The sequence below is a fragment of the Scardinius erythrophthalmus genome (assembly GCF_964197995.2).
Source record: "Scardinius erythrophthalmus genome assembly, chromosome: 6".
In the NCBI taxonomy this organism is placed as follows: Eukaryota; Metazoa; Chordata; class Actinopteri; order Cypriniformes; family Leuciscidae; genus Scardinius; species Scardinius erythrophthalmus.
The window spans coordinates 15,225,486-15,232,306 of NC_138226.1; positions in this window are offsets into that span (position 1 = coordinate 15,225,486).

A 6,821-nucleotide genomic window follows, 5' to 3' on the forward strand; every position below is an offset into this window, starting at 1 on the left:
TCTAAATATTAATTATTGAGTTGGCCCAACTTAATTTTTAACTATTTAAATTGAGTTGGGTCAACTTAATTTTGGAAAATATTTATTCTAAATATTAATTATTGAGTTGGGCCAACTTAATTTTGAGCAATTTAAATTCCAAGTATTAATTATTGAGTTGGGCCAACTTAATTTCGAACAATGTAAATTGAGTTGGGCCAACTTAATTTTGGAAAATTTCAATTCTAAATATTAATTTTTGAGTTGGGCCAACTTAATTTTGGAAAATTTCAATTCTAAATATTAATTATTGAGTTGGACAAACTTAATTTCGAACAATTTAAATTGAGTTGGGCCTACTTAATTTTGAACAATTTAAATTCTAAATATTAATTATTGAGTTGGGCCAACTTAATTTCGAACAATGTAAATTGAGTTGGGACAACTTAATTTTGGAAAAATTTCAATTCTAAATATTAATTATTGAGTTGGGACAACTTAAATTTGGAAAAATTTCAATTCTAAATATTAATTATTAATTATTGAGTTGGGTCAACTTAATTTTTAACTATTTAAATTGAGTTGGGCCAACTTAATTTTGGAAAATTTTAATTCTAAATATAACTATTTAAATTGAGTTGGGCCAACTTAATTTTGGAAAATTTCAATTCTAAATATTAATTATTGAGTTGGGCCAACTTAATTTTTAATTATTTAAATTGAGTTGGGCCAACTTAATTTTGGAAAATTTCAATTCTAAATATTAATTATTGAGTTGAGAACTTGATTTTGGAAACATTTCAATTCTAAATATTAATGATTGAGTTGGGACAACTTAATTTTGAACAATTTAAATTCCAAGTATTAATTATTGAGTTGGGCCAACTTAATTTCGAACAATGTAAATTGAGTTGGGGCAACTTAATTTTGGAAAAATTTCAATTCTAAATATTAATTATTGAGTTGGGACAACTTAAATTTGAACAATTTAAATTGAGTTGGGCCAACTTAATTTTAAACAATTTAAATTCCAAGTATTAATTATTGAGTTGGGCCAACTTAATTTCGAACAATTTCAATTCTAAATATTAATTATTGAGTTGGGCCAACTTAATTTTTAACTATTTAAATTGAGTTGGGCCAACTTAATTTTGGAAAATTTCAATTCTAAATATTAATTATTGAGTTGGGTCAACTTAATTTTAAACTATTTAAATTGAGTTGGGCCAACTTAATTTTGGAAAATTTTAATTCTAAATATTTATTATTGAGTTGGGTCAACTTAATTTTTAACTATTTAAAGGGGACCTATTATGCAAAATTCACTTTTGAATGGTGTTTGGACATAAATGTGTGTTGGCAGTGTGTGTACACAACCACCCTACAGTGATAAAAATCCACTCACTCCTTTTTTTTTATCTCCATAAATCAAAAGCAGTCTCTCCAAACGACCCGTTTTCAGAATGTGGCTTTAGTGACATCACTTAAGCCACAGGCCCCGCCCACGAGTGTTGACTGACATACCGTTATAACCTAGACCCGCCCTGATCGAGTTCACTGTGAGTTGTACACATCAGCCATTGCTGCAGCAATGCACTCACGAGAAGCGTCGAAGCATCTCCCAAGCGATGAAGATGTTGTAGCTGGATGTATTCATTCACATAGCTCTCTCTATTTACTCTTGAAATCTGCCAGCCACTGAAGACGGTGGATTCATTTTGTTTTCAAAGAAAATGCTCCCTCAACTCTACAGAAATTTATGTAAGTTACTTATGCACTTTTTATACTGTTTACTCAGCTCTAACAGTGATTTTCTGAAGAAAAACTGATGCTTCATCTTTTGTGTGACATACAGTAAACTTTATTAAACTCATCAGTATATTTTGTGTCATCATTCAGACAATTAGATCGTCAGACGGAGTCCTACAGCAGGCTTGCATTAATAGTGTATAAGCAATGCCAAATAGGTTATAATCGTAATTAAACTAAACTATACCTTTTCCAACTCCATACAGCATATATTCTCTGACTCTGTAGGCATTTTTATGGTCGAAATGAACACCATTACTGTGACTGTCTGTTTTATTATTATCATCTTCCATGTTCTAGCTCTGATCGCGGGATTCGCGGCTGCTTAGGCTCCGCCCCCTGTGCCGTGAACCAGCAGCTCATTAGCATTTAAAGGAGAAGCACTAAAACAGTGCGTTTTTCACAGACCCAAAAAATGATGATTTAAACGTGCTGTAAATAAAATTATGTTGGGTATTTTGAGCTAAAACTTCACATACACACTCTGGGGACATCAGAGAATTATTTTACATCTTGTGAAAAGGGGCATAATAGGTCCCCTTTAAATTGAGTTGGGCCAACTTAATTTTGGAAAATTTCAATTCTAAATATTAATTATTGAGTTGGGTCAACTTAATTTTGAACAATTTAAATTGAGTTGGGCCAACTTAATTTTGGAACATTTTAATTTTAAATATTTATTATTGAGTTGGGTCAACTTCGTTTTTAACTATTTAAATTGAGTTGGGCCAACTTAATTTTGGAAAATTTCAATTCTAAATATTTATTATTGAGTTGGGTCAACTTAATTTTTAACAATTTAAATTGAGTTGGGTCAACTTAATTTTGTACATTTTAAATTCTAAATATTAATTATTGAGTTGGACCAACTTAATTTAGAACAATTTAAATTGAGTTGGGCCAACTTAATTTTTAACAATTTAAATTCTAAATATTAATTATTGAGTTGGACCAACTTAATTTTTAACTATTTAAATTGAGTTGTGCCAACTTAATTTAGGAAAATTTAAATTCTAAATATTAATTATTGAGTTGGGCCAACTGAAATTAATTGAAATGGGCCAACTTAATTTTGGGAAATTTCCATTCTAAATATTAATTATTGAGTTGGGCCAACTTAATTTCGAACAATGTAAATTGAGTTGGGCCAACTTAATTTTGGAAAATTTAAATTCCAAGTATTAATTATTGAGTTGGGCCAACTTAATTTTGGAAAATTTCAATTCTAAATATTAATTATTGAGTTGGGTCAACTTAATTTTGAACATTTTAAATTCTAAATCTTAATTATTGAGTTGGACCAACTTAATTTAAAACAATTTAAATTGAGTTGGGCCAACTTAATTTTGGAAAATTTAAATTCTAAATATTAATTATTGAGTTGGGCCAACTTAATTTTGAAAAAATTTCAATTCTAAATATTAATTATTGAGTTGGGTCAACTTAATTTTGAACAATTTAAATTGAGTTGGGGCAACTTAATTTTGAACAATGTAAATTGAGTTGGGGCAACTTAATTTTGGAAAAAATTCAAATCTAAATAATTATTGAGTTGGGACAACTTAAATTTGAACAATTTAAATTGAGTTGGGCCAACTTAATTTTGAGCAATTTAAATTCCAATTAAATTATTGAGTTGGGCCAACTTAATTTCGAACAATGTAAATTGAGTTGGGGCAACTTAATTTTGGAAAAAATTCAATTCTAAATAATTATTGAGTTGGGACAACTTAAATTTGAACAATTTAAATTGAGTTGGGCCAACTTAATTTTGAGCAATTTAAATTCCAAGTATTAATTATTTAGTTGGGCCAACTTAATTTTGGAAAATTTCAATTCTAAATATTAATTATTGAGTTGGACCAACTTAATTTTTAACTATTTAAATTGAGTTGGGCCAACTTAATTTGGGAAAATTTCAATTCTAAATATTAATTATTGAGTTGGGTCAACTTAATTTTTAACTATTTAAATTGAGTTGGGCCAACTTAATTTTGGAAAATTTTAATTCTAAATATTTATTATTGAGTTGGGTCAACTTAATTTTTAACTATTTAAATTGAGTTGGGCCAACTTAATTTTGGAAAATTTAAATTCTAAATATTAATTATTGAGTTGGGATAACTTAATTTTTAACAATTTAAATTGAGTTGGGCCAACTTAATTTTGGAAAATTTTTATTCTAAATATTTATTATTGAGTTGGGTCAACTTAATTTTTAACTATTTAAATTGAGTTGTGCCAACTTAATTTTGGAAAATTTCAATTCTAAATATTAATTATTGAGTTGGGCCAACTTAAATTAATTGAGTTGGGCCAACTTAATTTTGGAAAATTTCAATTCTAAATATTAATTATTGAGTTGGGCCAACTTAATTTCGAACAATGTAAATTGAGTTGGGCCAACTTAATTTTGGAAAATTTCAATTCTAAATATTAATTATTGAGTTGGGCCAACTTAATTTCGAACAATGTAAATTGAGTTGGGTCAACTTAATTTTGAACATTTTAAATTCTAAATCTTAATTATTGAGTTGGACCAACTTAATTTAAAACAATTTAAATTGAGTTGAGCCAACTTAATTTTGGAAAATTTAAATTCTAAATATTAATTATTGAGTTGGGCCAACTTAATTTAGTAAAATTTCAATTCTAAATTTTAATTATTGAGTTGGGTCAACTTAATTTTGAACAATTTAAATTGAGTTGGGCCAACTTAATTTTGGAAAATTTTAATTCTAAATATTTATTATTGAGTTGGGTCAACTTAATTTTGGAAAATTTCAATTCTAAATATTAATTATTGAGTTAGGTCAACTTAATTTTGAACAATTTAAATTGAGTTTGGCCAACTTAATTTTGGAAAATTTTAATTCTAAATATTTATTATTGAGTTGGGTCAACTTAATTTTTAACTATTTAAATTGAGTTGGGCCAACTTAATTTTGGAAAATTTCAATTCTAAATATTTATTATTGAGTTGGGTCAACTTAATTTTTAACAATTTAAATTGAGTTGGGTCAACTTAATTTTGTACATTTTAATTTCTAAATATTAATTATTGAGTTGGGCCAACTTAATTTCGAACAATGTAAATTGAGTTGGGTCAACTTAATTTTTAACAATTTAAATTGAGTTGGGTCAACTTAATTTCGTACATTTTAAATTCTAAATATTAATTATTGAGTTGGGCCAACTTAATTTCGAACAATGTAAATTGAGTTGGGTCAACTTAATTTTGAACATTTTAAATTCTAAATCTTAATTATTGAGTTGGACCAACTTAATTTAAAACAATTTAAATTGAGTTGAGCCAACTTAATTTTGGAAAATTTAAATTCTAAATATTAATTATTGAGTTGGGCCAACTTAATTTAGTAAAATTTCAATTCTAAATTTTAATTATTGAGTTGGGTCAACTTAATTTTGAACAATTTAAATTGAGTTGGGCCACCTTAATTTTGGAAAATTTTAATTCTAAATATTTATTATTGAGTTGGGTCAACTTAATTTTTAACTATTTAAATTGAGTTGGGCCAACTTAATTTTGGAAAATTTCAATTCTAAATATTAATTATTGAGTTAGGTCAACTTAATTTTGAACAATTTAAATTGAGTTTGGCCAACTTAATTTTGGAAAATTTTAATTCTAAATATTAATTGAGTTGGGTCAACTTAATTTTTAACTATTTAAATTGAGTTGGGCCAACTTAATTTTGTACATTTTAAATTCTAAATATTAATTATTGAGTTGGACCAACTTAATTTAGAACAATTTAAATTGAGTTGGGCCAACTTAATTTTTAACAATTTAAATTCTAAATATTAATTATTGAGTTGGACCAACTTAATTTTTAACTATTTAAATTGGGTTCGGTTCTGATTCGGTTCGGGAGTATAGATAAAAGCCCGCCCGCACTTACAATTGATTGGTTGGGACTTTCGTGCGCTTCGTGAGGCACACTAGCACACACACGCAAGGTCTCTCGCTCCCTCTCTACACGTTCTTCCCCCGGTAGAAGTAGAATCCACAGCTAGATCAATGAGAAGCCCTATTACAGCGACCATCATTGAAGTGAACTGTTCACACAGTTCTGAAATTATCGTACATTATAGGATTTTTCCATTATTGATCGTTCATCGTACAGAGGTCAAAATTATCGTACAAATACGATAATTATCGTACATCTGGCAACACGGCCTCATAAAATCCGATCTGCCTGTTTACGACAATCGCATTGGCACATATCTGATTTATATCTGATTTATTTCCACAAATGAACGAGCCCTGAAACCAATCTCGAAATATCCGAATGCATGCATTTTCCTGTTTCATAGAACACATCCGATCTGTGTCACATATGAGCAAAAAATCGGAATTGGGTCACCTTTCACTGACAGTGTAAACGAGGCCGCGATTAGTCAGTGTGCTTAAAGGGATACTCCACCGTTTTTTCGTATTAAACTATGTTATTCCCTTAACTAAGACGAGTTGATACATACCTCTCTCGTCTCAGTGCGTGCACTAAATCGCTCTGTCTTGCGGCGAAACTTTGTTAGCACTTAGTTTAGCCCAGTTCATTTAATGTGGGCCAAGCAGAGAAGCTACCAAACACCTCCACGTTTTCCCTATTTAAATACAGTTACTCTCGTAGTGTAACTCGACCTAGGACGGTGACACAAAACAAAACGTTGCGCTTTTCTAAGCGTGTAAAATGGATAACTATATTGTATGGCGGAATACCATAGCAAGTGCTTGGAAGCACTTCGACTTCGGCGCAGTAATATCTTCACTCGTGAAAAATCCTCTCACCGGCCCCCGCTCCCTCTAGTGAAGATATTACTGCGCCGAAGTCGAAGTGCTTCCAAGCACTTGCTATGGTATTCCGCCATACAATATAGTTATCCATTTTACACGCTTAGAAAAGCGCAACGTTTTGTATTCAGTGTCTGTTTTAGGTTTTACCTTGTGTGTTAAATGTTTTTTTTCCCTATATCATTGTGCTGGTAATGCATTTGGCATGCATTTATGT